General features: G+C 42.4%; 1 protein-coding gene across 1 annotated transcript in view; it reads left to right on the top strand.

The window, feature by feature from the left end:
* Positions 1 to 4,685: 4,685 nt before the first annotated feature.
* The window catches only part of PTN (pleiotrophin), a gene marked incomplete at its 3' end in the record, with an annotated part of 78,499 nt that continues 64,303 nt past the window's right edge, over positions 4,686 to 18,881 (top strand). The window contains exon 1 of the mRNA XM_084229719.1: positions 4,686 to 4,914. The remainder of the gene's footprint in view (positions 4,915 to 18,881) is intronic.

Here is an 18,881-nt window from a genome sequence, read left to right as displayed (position 1 = left end):
TGTCTGGAGGTTTTCTATAGATGCCTTATCAGAACATGAATATTCATTTATACTCTAAATTGCTGAGAATTTTAATGATGAACAGGAGTTGACTTTTTTCAATGCTTTTCATATATATATATATATATATATATGTAAATAAATGTGTTCCTTTGTTCTGTTAATACAGTGATTTATATTGCCTGGTTTTCACATATAAAACCAAGCTTGAATTTCAAGGATAGAAATCCAATATGGTATATAATATTCTATTTTTATGCAATGTTGGTATTGAATTGATGACATTTGTAGGTTTTTCCCCTTGTAATGTGTGATCAAACTTCTTTGCGAATTTCAGACCTGGTTCGGGTGAGTGTGGGTGGGGTCATTGTCCAAGTCCTGCTCTTCAGCTTTGTTAACTTAGCACCTTGGTTTTAGCAATTCTTGATGAGGAAAACAAGACTTAAGTCAAGCTTACTTAGATTCATAAGCGCATGACTAAAAAGGTGAAAAGTTATAAAAATTTTTGGATGAAATTGTAGCTCATTGCTACCTAAATCCTTTTCACCTCTTCCTTTCGCTGGCATAGCCTTTGTGACCATGTGATTTGAGTAGAAGAGCAAATATTTGCCAACCCAAAATATCTCTTTGTGAAAGGCTGATTTCATGGAAAGGGCTCTGAAGACTGGGTGGAAGTTTTTTTTTTTTTTTTTAAAAAGACACTTAAATGTAAATCTCTCTATAAGGGGACATACTGGGGTGACCTAATAGTATCTCTTTTCTCTGAGAAGGCAGAACTCAAGCCTGCATACTTTTGTTTACCATGCCTTCCTTGGTAAACTCCTGAAATGTTCTTTTTTTTTCCTTTTGTTCCCCAACCTCTCTTATTTTAGCAAAGCTATTTAAATGGCATCTAAAGCCATAAGGTTAGTTAGTCAACCTTGATGGGCCTCTCCAATGTATACAGGGGATATACGAGTTATTAAGCTGCTTGGCTTTTTTTTCTTATGACTATGTCTGATGCTTATTTGATTATTTGTCATCTCTGAAGAACCCAAAGGCATATGGAATGATTTCCTTTGCACCCTGACAATTGAGAAACTGACATAGCCTCTGGTAGGGATTCGGTCTCATTTACTTTGAAAATCCTTGAAACCATGGGGAGGCTTGGTTCACAAACTGAACATGCAGTTCCATCGTCAAAACGATGGAAGCACTTGGGTCCTTGAAGACTTTGAGACACTGACTTTACCAACTCATGTTTTTAAGATACAGTCCTTGGTCCTCCCTGGTGACGTGGGAGTTAAATCTCAGATCTATCACTCCTAAGGCCTAAGTTTGATCCCTGGCAAGGGAGCTGACCCACATGGCACAGCAGACCTCCCCTGTTTCATCTGCTGCTCCCCTTGGCAGTGTATTTCAATTGATCTGCCGGTTCGACTGACTCCCCACTCTGTCTCTGGTGAATACTCACCCCAACCCCCACCTCTGGCTTGCACTATAGTTCTTCTATGCAAAAGTAAATAAAATTTAAATATATATATATATTTAAAAAAAAAGATATAGTCCTGAATTAATTAATCCAACTTCAGTTGAGTTTTTGTTTTTTAATAAAAATGGCATACATTATCATTTAATAGGGAAGTAAGCTTTGTAATATAGTTACAGTAATCAAAATATTTTTTAAATTACCATTGAATTATCTCAGGGAGAGGAAGACAGATGTGTTCCTGGGATAGGCATCAATCTGGGAGAGCTCGATGCATTGTCCTTTGGCATGTTAAGGATGGTGAAGAACTCAGAGCATTAAGAATGTAAATAAGCTGCCAAGCAGGCAACCCAGGAGATCTCCTGACACATTTTCCATCAGGTTCCTTCACATTTTTTGACTTCATGTAGATCACACTTCTTGTACTGTCGCTGCAAAATCAGTGGTCTCATTTTCCAGACACCCTTAGGACATGCTATAATTTCTATGATTTCAAATCACATGACATTAGTCATATTTTAGTCTGGTAGCACTCATGTGGGGGGCTCATTAATTACACCTGGAGAGACTGGGAACTGGCAGACGGGTGAACACTAGCCAGACAAAGTCACTGTGACAGGAGCTTTGGGGCCAGAGAGAGTGTGAAAGGGCAGGTTTATAGTTAGTTCTTTTTCACAAGGAAAAGGGCCAAGGGGAAGAAGTCTGGACAGTGGGTTATTACATTAGCCTTCTAACTGCTCCCACCCTGCCCTCCTGTGTTCTGTTCAATATGGCTGTGAGACCCTGTTAGCTCAGAGCTAGGTTTGGTCACTCTCAGTGACTTTCTATGTCATTCAGTGAAAAAGGAACAATTCTCTACAATGGACACAGGCCCGACCTGACCTGGCCTATTATGCCTTTGGCCTCAAGGCCTCCCTACACTGGTTGAGTTCACCTCCCTCTATCCCCCTCGACCTGGGGGGAGTCAGACCACAAGACCTTTCCACTTGCTCTTCCCTTCTCTGGAGATGGAGACTCTTCTCCCAAATATTTACATGGGATATTTATCCCCCATTTTAACTTCACTTAAACTTCAGTCCAGTCAGTCTGTTCTCCCCCAAATTGTCAATTTTCCCTTCCTTTCTTTTCTTTTTTTTTCCCCATGGCATTTATCACATAAAAAAAAATCAATTCTTCGATTTTTTTGGCTTATGTATTTATATACATAAAAATGTAGGCTATATGTATAGTAGGGTGTATAATCTGTGCATAGTAGGGTGTTGAGCTGCACCTTTGCTCACCAGCAACAACCTCTCCCCCAAACTGCGACAACAAAGCATGTTTCCAGTCATTATTGACTGTCCCCCTGGATAGTAAATTGTTTCTGGTCAAGATCTACTGATATAAATAATTTCCACCTATTCCTATTTGATCAAAGTGATTTTTTTTTTTTTGCTATAACACATGCAGTGTTATATGCAGAGTGAAAATCACGAACATCTCATACTTACTTTAGCAACCCTCTAGGTAAATACCACAATAAAAATAGCATCACTCATCTAACTGGTACTGTTACGCCAGTAGATGTGAGATATAATTTAGGAAAGAAACAGAAAATGTATAAGCCTTTGTTCAATGACTTGGGATCTCTATGAGGGCTAGTGAATGGTCACATAGGACTTTTCATTAAGAGTCTGGGGTAAAGAATAATAAAGAGGATACTGTACATTTCTCCATAATTTATACAGGTGAAGTCAGATTAAAACAAACATTACTTGTTCCTTGGGAAAATGGAGTCACAAAGGGAGACAGGGAACTTGACCTCTGTGTGCAGAGACAGAGATCCTCATTTATTCATTTCATTCGAGTATGGTGTGTGGCATGTGTGTGCAGTTTGGTTATGAGGTTAGACTGGAGGTGGCAAAGTGCATTTCTGATGCCTCGTCTCCTTTGCAAAAAAATGAATGTTTGATGAAAAGCTTTCCTTGTGTAGAGACAACTCTTTGTCCTCATCTGTTACCTCTATGGGATATATGTCCAGGTAGCTCTCAAAATAGAGTCCCTAAGAACTATTTACCACCCAAAAATGCTTCTAAGTTCTAGTTCTAAGTAAATGTAAATTTTAGAGTTATATAAGGTGTATAATAGGTATTTATCAGATGGAACAACAGGCTGTCATCTCAGACTCAGGGAAATGGAAGCATACTGTGTGCAACCTCATTTGGGGTGGGGTGGACGCCACCAAATGAGCAGAAAGAAAGTAGAGGAGCAAGATGAGGCGTGGTGTGGGAAAAGACTGATGATTTTGGCAGAAAATCTAGACATTCGCTTGTAGAAAAGACTATTTGGGTAAATTTGTATTATGCTATCTAGTCATTTTACTCAATGTTTTAATCTCATCTACCCAAATAGTCATCTTTGTGTTATGCAACTAGCCCTAAAGAGATTCACCTTTGCCTCTTTCCACCCATGAACAAAATGGGAAACCCAGAAAGCCAAGAAGCCCCGGTGCTGCATTTACAAACCCCAGAGTTTGAGCTGCATTGACTCATCCCTTGAATTCTTGGGCGGCAAAGGAAACTCACTAACTAGGTCACGAGAGGCACCCAGGGAGCCCAAAATGGAAATCGCCCCCAAAGGAAAGTAGCATTTAATTGGGAACTTTCAGACATCTGCCATTCTTTGTGAAAAGCGCAAAAAAAGTGCTTGCACATTTTATGACTGCAGGTGGGAAGAGACTGGCAGCTGAAGGCGCTGCTGGCACTGGGTGGGGGGCGAGCACTCCGGAGTGGGGGGCAGGGGAAGCGAGGATGGAAGCCTTATTTTTCACTCCATATTCTCACTTCAAAAGAACATGTCGGGGGCGAACCCTGCCACCTTACATGCCACCCATCGTGCGTTCATACTCTGCTAACTCGACCCCCCTGGGGACGCACCCATCCCAAGAACAGGTCGTGCGTAAAGTTTGGAAAAGCAAGGTGGGCTTGGATCGCTGGGCTACCAACAAAACAAGGCTCCATCGCAGGGCCTCTGGGTTCAACCCGTGCGCTGGCTCCTGCGGGAGAGACGCCCCTGGAGCGCTCTGCTCTTAATAAGCTTCCCAATCAGCTCGCGAGGGAACGGCGCGCTCCCTCCCGCGCCCCGCCGCGTCCTCTCCCTGCCCGCGCCTCCCATCCCTCCCTTTCTACACTCCCTTCCGTTCCCTCCCTGCCAGGGCGTAGTTGAGTGGAAGGCAGGATCAGGTTCCCCCGCCTTCCAGTCCGAAAATCCCGCCAAGGGAGCCGCTGAGCAGAGGCAAATCCCCAGCGGAGCCAGGGGGAGAGAGACCAGCGAGCCGCCGGCCAGCAGGGAGGGCGCAGCAGCCGCGGCGCCAGCAGCAGCGACTCGGGCACCTGGATCCGGAGCGGAGACCCTCGCCCCTTGCAACAAAGGCAGCCTGAGCGCGCACGGCACGTTTGCAACTCCAAGTAAGTGGAAGGGAGCGCGCGATTCTGGAGAGGTCTCCCCAGGCGAGTTTCCCTGCCCCCCGGCCACTTTTCTGGGTGTCAGCACAGGAGGGTGGGAGGCGTGGGGGAGAGGCTGCCAGCGAAGCCGATGTGCGCCCGAGGCAAACTGAGGCAGATTGGGGAGCAGGGAGCGGGGTCGGGATGGTCGGGGTGTCCGGGGGTGCGTGGAAGGCAGGGCGCTTTGGGAACGGCAGGCGAGCCTGGGGCAGGTTTCCTGCGAGCCACACGGCGCGCGGGGGCTTTGCTCTTTGTAAGACCTGCTTAGTAGGTGTGTCTGGCGCCGGGGAGAGAACAGAAGGAGTCAGAGTGAGCTGGGCTGGTTTCCCCCATCCTTTCTCGGCTTTTCGGGTTGCCCCGGGGCTGCCCAGCTGATGGCTCTTAGCTGGCTCTTCTAGGTGAACGCGGGGCTGTTTCCTCGCCCGGACTAGCTGATGGGGAACCCCTCCCCCAGGGCACCCAGCGCCCCTGTCCTGCCCGCGGCCCAGAAATGGTTCCAGATATGATTAAGTTTAAAGTTTGAAGCCCCTCTTCCTGTGATGGCTGATTCTGGTAACTGACCTGCACGCAGGCGCTTGACCTTTTTATGTCGCCCACATAAAATTGGGCATATTTATAACCGATGTGCCAGATGCTTGGTTTCTGAGCTGATATTTCTGATGAGTTAACAAAATATTTTTAAAGGCAGGAATGTATCCAAACCTCATCTCCCTACACACACACACACACACACACACACACACACACACACACACACACGAGCCCACATGCAAACAAGAACACACACAGACTTTATATATAGAGAGATATATATACACACACACACTCACTCTATTGTTAACTCACCCCCTCTCTGCTAACAGCTGCTTTTTAAGTTTGGGGAGACACTGAAAGAATAGAATGTGGTGGCAGGCGTGGAGATGAGAGCAAAGAAGGAACAGTGTGAGGGACATCAAAATGCCCATTTTCTGCATCTTTCATTTTAGCAGCTTGAGGAAGGTCGTGTGTGTGTGTGTGTGTGTGTGTGTGTGTGTGTGTATGTGTTGGAGGGAAGGGCCTGGGAGGAGATTCAGGACTTACAGGGAAGAGCTTCTGAGCTAATAACATAATGAAGCACTTTCATGATTCCAGGCAAATGTGGAATTGATGAAACAGCAGAGCACAGTTCAGCCCCTGGATCATGTGGGGATGAATGGCTGTGTGGAAATATTCAAAGGTAATGGGAGGGACACAAAGAGAACTCTCCAGCAAGGAAAGTAAAGCCTGCGCTTTCCATCTTCATTAGGCCCCTTTTAAAAGTAAATTATGCATTTTCAAGACCCGATCATTAAAAAACATTTATAGTCCTGTTACATCCAAAGGAAATCAGATCGGATATTTCCTTTCTTCCCCGCTTTGGGACAGGAGCCATTTCAGAGAAACAATATCTGTACCTTCTCAATTAAATTCGAGGATGAGTTGTTCAAATTTTAATTTTAAAAAACCCTCATGCTGTCCTTTTGTGCTTGAAGAAACTTCTGTGCTTTGAGTTCTTGAATTTTATTTTGAGCCTTTAGAAGGTGCTGGCTCCTCTCCTGCTGTTCCCAGCCCCCCTTTAGGACACATCTCCCCTCCTTTAGTGAAGGTCTGGGGACACCCACCTGAAGCTCTCAGAAGGTGCCATGTGCTCCCTGTTTGCTTGCAGACAAGATGCATTCTGTTCACGGGTAGAGCTGTGAGAGATGAAACTCCCGTTAATATAGGCCTTTCGTTGCTTGACTTTTACATGAGGTATTATACAGAATGAAAATAAAAATATTTAACTATATACGTGTATGCATTTCATGGCAATACATCATCCAGTGGCTTCCTAGCTCTTTTTCCCTGGTATTTAAAGCAACAGATTTACTAATTGATTGAAAATGTCCACAATCCTTGTTTGGTCTTTGTATCTAGCAACATGTTGCAGGACCCACATTTCTCTTAAATAGCCAATAAAGCCAATGAGCAGGTTTGAATTTTCACAAAACCTGATTATCATAAATAACCTGAGAGAAATAAGGTTCCCTAATTCTTTAATGGCTCTTAACAATAAAATCAATCTTAAAAATTAAACTTCTTAAGTTTTTTTTTTCCCCTCCCTTTGAGGATACTCTTGCTTTCTCGTTGAAGTGACATTCTTACAGGAATTCTGATCCTATCCCTGTTTGCCATGTGGTGTTTTTATTACCATTCAGAATTTGCTCGAAGACAGTTTCGTTGACTTGTTCAAAATGGTGCCATCAGTTAACACTAGGAGAGCCAGATGTCTGCATTTAGAATATAATTTCCCAGTTTTCCAAACACTTACGTGTTTTAATACAGCGGCATCGTGACCAGGAGTATTGTCCTTGACCTCTCTCATGAAGTTAATGTGTAAAGGGACGCCATCCAGGGTGATCAGAGAACATATATATTCTCTACTCGAGAGCAGATCCTCCCAGCTGAAGTCTGGTTCACGCTGCAGAGAACATTGAGTTGCAACATTATGTAAACTTCAGGTGTGCATATAATCAACCCACATCTGTCTATACACCAAAAAAGCTTTTGTCTCCTTCTTGCACCAGGCCATGTCATGGAGCCAAGGTCAATGTTATTGAGATATGGACATTATTTGAGCTGGGCCTGCCTTTATTTTTTTCATCCAGAGCAATGGACTTGAGTGAAAAAGTTGTTGTCCATTCTAGATGTTTATGGCCAATTCAGGTTTCCATCCACTGGGCTAGTTTTCCATCCACTTTATGCCAACTTTTTTGTGGTGCTGTGTCTCCGGTGTCAAATGAACTTTCTAGATTATCAAATTCGACAAATCTTTTCTGTTTCTCCCCTATTTTAGTATTTGGTAAATAACTTAAAACTTCTGTGGTTTTCAAGGGTAACCATAATGTCACATTATCAGAGGGCATTATAATTATGGTAATATTGTGGATTTGCTTATGTAGATTAAATTTGCTACAAATCTCTATTTTTTTAAGGATAGGCAAGTGAATTATTCATGCTTAAGCTATTTTGAGAAATAAAATTTAACTTTTTCTCCTGTACTATACTTTGGAGACATTTCTTCACACTATAAAGTGACATTTGAAATAAAAAAAGACCATCCTGTGAGTTTTCTGAAAGCAAGATTCTTAAACTTCATTCTTAAAGTAAACAAAAAAAATCTCTTGCTACATATTAATCTTGAAAGAAATGAGTCATACTAAGTGACTTGGGCTCTTCTATGAATTGTTCTTAAAAAAACCAAAACATCATTTAAAAACTCAAAAAGCAGGGCCTCCCCGGTGGTGCAGCGGCTTAAGCTCAGCTCTGTGAGACTGTCCGCCGCCTCTGCAGCACGGGTTCAATTCCTGGCATGCCAGGGAGATTCCCACATGGTGCAGCAGACCTCTCCTGTCTCACCCGCTGCTCCCCTGAGCAGTGTATTTCAGTCAGTTCTGTTCCCCGCTCTGTCTCTGGTGAATCCTCTCACCCTCCTGTGCCTCTGGCCTGTACCCCAGCTCGTATATAAAAATAAATAAATCTTTTTAAAAAAAGCACATATAGCATGCTGTAGCTTTGTTTCCACCTCTTCCACTGTTACATATACCTGCTCGCCTCCTTTGGCTCTCATTTCTCTGTTATATTGGTCTGGCCGCCAGCATTGCCCATTCAGCAAGCCCCTTGGAGTCTTCCCAGGTGTCTGTCATAGATCCATTTAGGCACCTGTGTCTCCGGAACAGTCCTCTGTCCATGTCTTGGAATGCATGGAAGGCTGGACCTTGAGAACTGAAGTGCTGATATTTTTCTGACCTGGTTCAATGTGCTCTCTGTAGACACCACTGGATTATTTCCTTTTTCATGCAGTCCCTGGGTGCAGACAACTTACCTTTCATCTCTCCAATAAATGTTGACTTCATTCTCTCTCAGCTCCTCAACTTCAGAGAGGGTTGGACCAGGATTTCTCATCTCCATCACACCCTCCTTGGCCCTAGTTCAACCCTCCAATGATTCTTGCTTCTATGAAAAGTTCAATCGAACAATAACCAACAATACTTACGCTCTATCTGCCGAGGTGCCTAAGGCTACGTTGGACATGGAGTATATTTCAGAAATACAGCAGAGTTCTTTTCCTTTAGGAAACCCACTTTTACAGTTGCAAATATTTGCAATACAGTTGCAAATACTAGAAAGGGTGCTAGTTTGTTTAATCCGCTGTTAGAAATCCATTTGAAAGAGATTCCAAGCAATAAAAATCCATTAAACCCCACTTATCTCGGGGGTATAAAAAACACTTTAAAAATTATAGCTCATGTCATCTAACCAATGGCTCTTTGCATTTCTTGCTTTTCCTTACAATGCAGCCACATTACCTTCTTATATTACCTTTTACTGTAAACTGTTTAACATATTGTTACTGTAATGTTCCCCAACTCCCTTGGCCATGCCTCTCGTCTTTTTTTTTTTTTTTTTTTGCCTTTTCCCCCTCAAGTCCAAATGTGGACATTCATCCTCAAATATTTCAGTTCTCTCCCTCTCTCTCCATTTCTTTCTCTCTTCTTTACCTGCCTCTCCCTCTCTCCCCAAATGCTTCTGTCTTTATCCCGACTCTTCTTGTTCGGCTCCAGTTTTCAATGAGAACAACTCTCAAGTCTCCATTCTCTATTGAGTTTTAGTCTCGCATTTAAAATTTTTTAACGAATAATGAGGGGAATGATTTGAGTATAATCTTACTTGAGGAAGGAAATAGAAGTCAAGGGCTTCTTATAATTTTATTCTTCTTGCTAAGAGCCTGCTACAGTACTGGCTTCCATGTGACAGGTTGGGTAGAGGAATGGGGAGCGAGATAAACACTATGCCCTCAAGCAACTTATGGTCTACTCAAGGCCTGTGTGACTAAGAAGCTTGAGACACAAATTACTACAATGCAAGTCAAGGATAGGTACATGCAAAGGTTTTGTATTAGCAGTTCTAAGAGACAAAGGGCCACAGACACATTTTCATGAGAAAATGGAATGTGCAACTCACAAAATGCTAAATGAGAAGGTGATAATACTTACTTCGGAGGCATCACTGCCTTTTTATTGTTTTAATGTTTATTTTGAAAGAGAAATTGAGCTCAGTTCTGTCATGTTCACTTCACATTGGCCACATCACCAAACAGAAAGTGAAACTCAAGAATTCATTCTGAGCTATTTAGAATAAGTATAATTTTGTTTTATTTTTTTAATATTTTATTTTATATATTTTTTTATATCTTACACCTGTGAGAATGGCACATATTAAAAAAACTAGCAACAACAATGTTGGCGAGGATGTGGAGAAAAAGGAACTCTCCTGCACTGCTGGTGGGAGTGCAAACTGGTCCAACCACTATAGAGAGCTGTGTGGAGATTCCATATGACCCAACAATTCCACTCCTAGGTATTTACCCAAAGGACGCAAAAACATTAATTCCAAAGGGCACCTGAACCCCTATGTTTATAGCAGCACAATTTACAATGGCTAAGCTATGGAAACAACCCTAATGCCCAAAAATAGATGATTGGATCAAGAATAAGTATAATTTTAAAGGCATGACACCTCACCCTAAATAAATACAATTGTAAAGATGTGAGAACTCACCCTAAACAGTTCAATGAGCACTCTACACCCTTCAATGAAAATTCAGAAATGGAGGGGCAGTGTAGAACTTGGGTGAGACTGTATTAAATGACTTTCAGACATGGGGGCCGAGGGAGGGGGCCGAGCACGTCTCCCTCTAAGGAGCTCTGGCTCCCCCTTCTCTTGTCTCCTCATCCTCTCACTCCTGTCAGTGACTTAACTCCTCTTTCTCTAGCAGCGTGGACATGGGAAGATGGCTCCTTTACCTCTTCTTAATTACTCACCATGACACCAGCTCTGGTGGGAGCAGACAGTGCTAGTGGTAGTAGACAGATACTGGCTTACCCATCTCAAGAACCCTAGGCTATCTCGCAGAAGACCATTGAAAAATGTCTAAGACATGTCTGGCAAATGAGGGAAAAAACAAACAACTGAATCCCACACTCTCTTCCTCGACCATCTGTCCTCTGTCCCCAACTCCCCTAGACATCACCAAGTTCCTGTTGAAACCTAAGGACCCCATTCTCAATTTTGACTCTCCAGAAGGAGCTACTCCATCTTTCTTTTCCTCACCTCCTTTATTGCAGATGTGATACAGATTCACCGGTTCTCTGGCGTATCTTCCCATCACCCTCCCTCTTACTCACTTTAAGGCTCCAAATGCTGTGTAGGCTCTGACTCATGGCTACCTCCCTTACAGAGAGAAATCCTGCCTACCTCTTCTTGACCATGCCATATTCTAAGCTAGAAGATTTGGTCATAAAGCATACTTTCACAATCATATCAGAATTTTTCATTTTCTCAACATCAAAAATTTTCCTTAGGTACGCTGGGCAGGATTAAAAAAGAACATTAGCATGGAAACATGAGTTTGGAGGGGCTAAAGATGGCCCATAAATGACCTACAGTTACTTAAACAGAGGTATTAAAATTCCTGCTTTGGGTATTTTTTCTCCTCTATAATATCAAGCCAGATTTCTTTTTGGCAAATTAACTTTATGTCCCAGTGGCTTTCACATCAAACCAAAGCTCCAATGTATGTTAAGTATGAGGCTAAAAAACTGAAATAGTGGTTTCCTGTCTTCAGTGTTTATCCGAATTTCTAAAGTCAAGTCATCACACCTAGAGTCTTGGGGGCCATCCCCAGGTATTCTGATTTGAGATGTGCAGTCAAGGAACCTGGACAAACAAATAACACACTTCTGGATGCAGGTAATGCATTAAACACTTTAGAACTGACTCTCTAAGGTCAACACATTGAGGTATAAACCACAGCTACACTTATTATTAACTGTGTGACCATCAGCAAACATTGTGGTTTTTCTTCTTCAATTTCTTACCTTTCAAATGAGGGCACTTGTATTTACCTCCTGGGATTGACATGAATATTAATTGAGAAAATGAATGAAGTCCTGAGCCCCAAGTCTGATCGCTAAAGAGTGTCTTATGAGGATGATAAAAATGCTGATCATGGTTGAGGGGGATCGAGGAAAGTCCCCCCTACCTCCCACTTATTTCTCCTGCCTGGTTGGGTTCTCCAGCAAAACATATGAACAGAACCTGTGCTGAAAGTCCCTGCTTCTTGAAAGTCCTCTTCCCACCACATTCCCACACTCATTCTGTCTCAATGCAGATCCAAAACTCTTCTGAAAAGAGCACATAGAACATTGGATCATGCTCAAGGGCTGGGAACTTTGACACTGTTGACCTTGACATTTCCCATAGAGTTTAGCAGAGTATTTTGCACACGATACCCTCCCATCTAAGGTTCGAGCTAACATTGGCAATACCTTAGCCATCTCTTCCTGGGTCCTTGCTGCCCCCATGGAGGCATCATCTTAGAGAAAGGGGTCAAGTTGAGATTCAGGAACCCACAGTATTTCCCTGTAGTCTGGTGCTGGCATGGGATGCTGAGTCTGTCCCAAAATCTCTTGGAAATTCATGTTTTCCAGCTCTAAGTTGGAAATGATGATAATTTTATCTGCTTTGTCTACTGCACAGGTTGATGGGGAAGGTAAATCGTGAGACTGCAACATTTATAAACTATCAACTGGTATATGAGCTACTTATAATAACATGAGTGGGGCCAGGTCTGTTTCTTTTCCTGTGTTGGCTGCTTGTCCTCGTCATTTTCTCAGGAAACCTAGAGGTTGCCTAGGATGGCAGAAGGTAAGTTTGAGCCGATGACGTGTGACAGGGGTGAAAAAATGTAATCTGGGTCATAGTGAAAAAAAGAAAAACCCAAACAAGTGAGTAGACAATCTTCAAAAAGGCTCAACTCAAATGGTCATGAACTGCTTTATAATGCCCTCGTTCTTCCTAAGAGTGGCAGAGGTTACGGTCATGCTCAATTTCCCAGAAATATGAAATGATACATGGTTATTCTCATTGAGTCAGGCCTTTGTAATTGGTCAGCAACCCTCTGATTATGCAAGCCCTGATGGTCTTGCTAAAATTCAGATTCTGATACAGTTGGGTCTCTGGTGGTCTCTGAGTCTGCATTTCTAATGCACCCCCAGACCATGCATTTCTAATGCACTGCAGGCCTGCATTTGAGGAGCAGCCTCTGGAGTTCAGGTTGACAGAATCCTTCACAGCACATGACATAGCTAAATAAAAGCAAAGAGATCATTGGCAATGATCTTCTTGCTTTGTGCAAAAGCTGTTCACACCCTTATCTTCAGCACCTAAATGCTTTCTTGCTGTGAGTGGGAAGAGTTTGGAAACTTAGTTCTTGATGTGAAGAAGATAGACCTTTATACGTTTTCTTTGTACCTGTATGTTTCCTTCTTGGGGTTTTAGCAGGCAGCACCCACTTATACAGCTCCCTTTCTTGTTACATTGGGAGCAGAGCAGGCTCATACATCTATGTGACTTTCCAGAAGACACCGGGATGTCCAGGGGACCAGGGATTTGATTTTTGTGTCAGGGTCCAGATATAATCAAAAGGCACACACTTTGGGAACCGAGAAAGTCTTTGCTCAGGCTAAAACAAACCGACATCATTCAAAACTCTCAAACGGTTTTCATAATGGCCTTTGTTGATTGCTGATAACATGGTCATTTCTAAACCTTGTCAGGGGCTTACTCCTCCTAATAGCAGGGAGTAGTTTCTGAGGTTTTAACAAATGGATGGGTGCTTGGATGGTGAGGTTGGTGTGAGGGCATACATCTGAAGAGGTGAGAACGAACTTTTGAATCGTGTTATAAACAAACATTATCTCAATATAAATCACACAGACACACAGAAAGACACACACATACAGTGGACTTCATCTGTGCGTAGAACATCACAGGTGTTCTATCAGGCATTTGCCAGCAGGTCAGATGGGGTGCTAAAAACAAATTAACAAAAACTAATCCCTGAAGCTTTGGAGAATCTGAGGCAAGGGTCAATTTAGTTCCCCAAAACATTTACAACAAAAAATATTGGCTCTGTGCACAACACATTTCTCTAGATGTGGTCCAGTGGGTTTAATGAGGGAGCCTGGAGCTGCTGGAATTTAGGTAGTTTACTGGATTACTTTAACAGGTGTAAGTACTTATGTTTTGGAAAATAAAAACCTTTCCATCTTTTCTTATACACAACATACCTTTAATTATTAAATGCAATATCTCTGGCAATATGCAGGATCTCAAATACAGTTAAATGCACATCAAACTACTGAAAAGGTTGAGTCATTTTAATTAACTGGAAAATGTAAAAGGTTTTTTATTATGATTATGTTTATTAGGAAAACAGGAATACATCACTAAAGAAGCACATTAATTTTTCTCCTTGTGGAAAAATGTGTTCATGCTACAAAATATTAATTTTTTAAATTACAAAGAAGGAACAAACTCACTTATAATCCTCAAAATAGACAACCCTCTGATGTAACTTTCTTAACTAGCTGCATGAATAATCATGTATCCTGCTTTTAAAGTCAACATTATAACTAATGCATGATGTAAAAATAAGTGGTATATTTTAATAGCATTCCACAGCTTCACATGTGCTTTTGAATTTATTAAGTGGGCCAATAAAGATGGAAATTTAATTTATTTTACTTGGTGGAGCTAAATTTGGATGATGAAAAAGTTGGAAATAGAAAAATGCAAACAAAGAAACATAATCTCTTGAAGCACACAAACAAAAAAAACCCTCATTGTCCCAGCAAAGGCTGTGCTGTTTAGACGGGAACAAATAACCTGGTTGAATGGAGTGTGTGCCAATTGCAGGTCAAATCCAGTAAACATTATCTTCCCTTCTTACCCTGTAGGACCCTCCTGATATGTATGGGTGAGGGTACTCGCCCCAGGGAAGACACAGCTGTCTGTGGTTCAGTCTAACCCTTTAGCTGGGCCCAGGAGTCTGGGTCCTTGAGCCACTCTGAGGACAGAAGGAGTGAGCCTGAGGTCTTGCAGGTGGAGAAACTGCAGGGGCAGCAAGTCTTTTTGATGCGTGTCACTCCAGGATGCGGCACCCTTTGGGGAGTTCTTTATCTGCCATGTTATTATTTGGAAAGACTGCTGTACAAATTGGCTCCAGTTTAAAGTAAGTTAGCTCCAGTTGGGGCTTGACAGCCACATTTGTGATTGCAGAGAAAGGGGGAAGTCAGATGCTTTTATTGTTTATACCAGTATTGGGATTCCCACCAACTTGACCCTGAATGATTCTAGTTGTTTTAAATAGGGGTTTCAGTCTGATGCTTAGTGATCACAGTGTTTGCCTGCTGATATATGATATCTGGGGATTTGAAGATGTATTTCAAGGCTATCATAAATAGTTTGGTTTGGAGAGAGACATCAAAACCAAGTCAGCAGGAATAGTGTGTAGAGATGGATTTCTACCAATTGCTCTCCAATTAGATCCTCATTTCCTAAAAGCAAACCAGCTGGGTAGGTTTCTAACATTTCATCTGGTGATGTTCTCTTGCAAGGAGTTAACATGGCAGCTAATAAAGTCAGCAGCACCAAGAAGACAAGAAATACAAGCGGCCTTGAACTGAGATCTTAGGGAAAAAATCCCCAAATCTGATAGAAACCCTAACTCCAGGGAAAGAAACTTCAGACCCTACAGAAAACTTTATCCAATAGTGTTGACATTTTCCCCCACTGTGGATGGAGGACCTTGGGTCCTTTGGTCCAGCTGATTCTGATGGGGTTCGTTAGGAGATTTCTCTGGGGTGGATTTATCTTCTGTTTTCCAAATCTCTAGGATGTTAGGTGCCCCTTAGTATAGTAATGCCATGAAGTCAATCCAGCTTTGTGGGGTAACCCTGTCCCATTGTTCTTTTCAGAGGAAGTATTTGAAGACAGAGCAGTATCAGTGATTCCAGTGACCAGTCCCTGTATAGGGCCAGCAGTTACACAAGCTGGTGGTTGGAGCTAAGTCTTCTGTAACACAGTCCACCTATAACCCATTGTTTCCATCCTGTGTTCCCCGCCTTTGAAGGGGACAAGAGAGGAGACTAGAAGGCCCCCTTTTATGGACTGGATCTCAGTAGGATTTCTCCAGGCCCAGGGCTTAGCAACACATACCCTGGTTAGTTTTCTAAGTTTTCTACCTTGAGTTTTATTACCACTGTGAAATGTAATGTTAAGTATCCTGATTACATTAAAAAAAAATTGAAGCTTTTGCATTTGTATTAAAAAGTCCAGTTTTATTTTAAACAACAAATATTATTCGTTTTTCTTCTTCCCATCACAAACTGACCCCTTCCTTTGTAGTCTGGTCTTTCATCATCCATCAGAACTTGAGCGACAATTGGGAATAAGTACAGAACAGGGAGAAGGCTACTTCTCTTGAGGACGTTCAGTGTCCCTTTGGGGAAGAATTTCAGTATTTGCAGGCTTTAAAGGAGGATGGATTTCATTGCTTAGCTAATGTGTCTTGGGATCGCTTATCTATATTCTTGGTGGAATTTAAGCAAAATCACTCTTTGTCTCTTGAGAATGTTCAATTATTTATATCTATTATGATGCATGATGCTGAGAGTTCAGGATCTTCTGAATTGGATGAGGTGGGAAATGTGATAGTGAAATACAGACACTAAATTAGTAAGACTCTAAGGAGCAAGCAATTCTCCTAAAATTCTCCCAAAGGGTGGACATGGAGAAACTGTAGGACTGTGGCTTATCAGATAAATTTGACATTTACTGAATTGAGGGACCAGGGGATACCCAATGAAGAATTGAGGGACGTTTATGGTGCACAGGACAAAGGACAGGACATGAGAATATGGACTGGTGTTTCCTGAAGCAGATCTGCAGGTCTTATAGTACATTCCCCAGGATGAAAATCTAACTGGCATTATTTCCATTCATAGGTTCCATGTTAAGATACTTCCATTGTCAAATCATTTTGGATTGTTGGTCCTTTACAGTTACAGAAGGTCATTATATTAATTCTGAGTTTCATCAGCCATTTATATGGTCACTGATTCTCATTTTCCTATCAGACATCTAGAAAACACTTTCTAGTCTTTTTCTCTGCCACTGTCCAAATAACAGCTGACACATTATAGATGCTCACATTATAGATGTTTGCAGCACAGAATTAGTATCTTGTACCTAGATTATATTTTATCCCCTCCCTGCACTGACCCTACAAGATTTAACATTTACTGCTTCCCCAGTCTAAAATGGTGGCACAAGCAGTCATTTTCTTTGCATGCTCCAGTTTTTCTGTTTTGTTCTCTCCTTCATGTTAGAGTGTGGTTCCATTCTCAGTGTTCAGACTCCCAGAGCTCTGCCTCCTACTATTGTATGAAGACATCTTCATCTCGACATCATACTGGTCATTGCCATCTTTAGATTTGGGGATACCTGTGTTTCTAGGGACACATGGCAATACGTCCAAGTTCAGGACCTGCCAAGTCCTCGGATACTGATAGTAGAACTTCAAGAAGCCGTGGTCCCTTTTTTACCAGCTACTTCTAGAAGCTAAAGACCTGGTTTCTTTTATTATTTTTTCCCTTTTTGAGTGCAGTGCCCCAATATTAGCAATAATACCTTAATATTTCTTGAGTACATTCTAGATGATGAACTCAGTACCAGGACTTTATAGCTCCTGACAACCCTCTGGTGTCAACACTGTTTTCCTGCTGAGATAACAGATGAGAGAACTGAGTCTCCAAATGGTTAAGTAACAGGACTGGGATCATAAACTAGTGAGAGGTAGAATCGAGATTGCCATTCAAATATATGTCTCCACAAAGCTCTTAAAATCTTCTATGACCAGGGTTCAGTGGATATGTGAAGGTGTTTTTCCTCCAGTATCCCTTCTTACCAGGCATCCGGATCCTGCTTCCCTGAGGTGTATTTTATTTCTCTTTCCCTGCGGTCAGGAGAATATGCTCTTGTGGGCAAAGAGTGTTTTAGACTAGACCAGTGTTTCAGACATTAGACATCACATTCAGTGATTACATACTATTGTATATTGTTACATTCTCCATTGTTTTCTTATTTTTTTTTAAGATTTATGTATTTATACAAGCACTGGGTACAGTCAGAAGCGCGGGAGGGTGAGAGGATTCACCAGAGCTAGAGCGGGGAACAGAACAGGCAGACTGATGAAATACACTGCTGAGGGGAGCAGCGGGCGGCAGGAGGGGTCTGAGCGCCATGTGGGACCCTCCCCCGGAGGCCGGGGATCGAACTGGCACTGCAGAGGCTGCGGGGCAGCTTTGCAACCCAGTGCTCAACCTCTGTGCCACTGGGGAGGCCCTCCATTGTTTCTTAAGCCTCAGTTTGCCTAGTTTGGTGGCCCAACTGGTCTGTGCTAAAGAAGGGGCCAGGGAGGTCATAGGCCAGAGGGCATCTGAGGGATGCTCTTCTGTTCCTCCAGTCTGCTATCACCTGACTAAATTGTTTGTTAGATTGCCATGTTCCAGCCCTGGGGAGGCCACAATACTGTGTTTGTTTGTGTATGAGAGTCTCTGGCTTTGATTAGCAGTTAGATCCAGTGCAGCTGAATATACAATAAGGGCCAAAGGATGGGAAAAAAAAAAATCCTGTTACAGTTTCCCAATGGAAAGCATTCACTGTCAAGCTTGGACACCCAACAGTGGGGCACAGATGAACAGAGACTGGGAAAGGGTAGGGGATGGATTCTCCATGCCCCGCCGTCTGTTCTGTGTGATGAAGTCATTCCTTCACGTGAAGGGTTGAGCCTCTGCCCCTCTAAATGTCTTTTACGATTAAGGACTCAGACTGATATTGATGTGATTTGATGAGGGGCAAAGCCTGGAAGGCTGAAAAGCTTGAAGGAGTTCCACAATTACAAGAGTGACGGCAGTAAAAGAATATTCCCATTTAAAGGGCTAGTCATGCAACAGAAAGGGTTCACT

Source organism: Talpa europaea (assembly GCF_964194135.1).
Source record: "Talpa europaea genome assembly, chromosome: 3".
NCBI lineage: Eukaryota > Metazoa > Chordata > Mammalia > Eulipotyphla > Talpidae > Talpa > Talpa europaea.
This window is presented reverse-complemented; position numbering and strand designations above follow the sequence as displayed.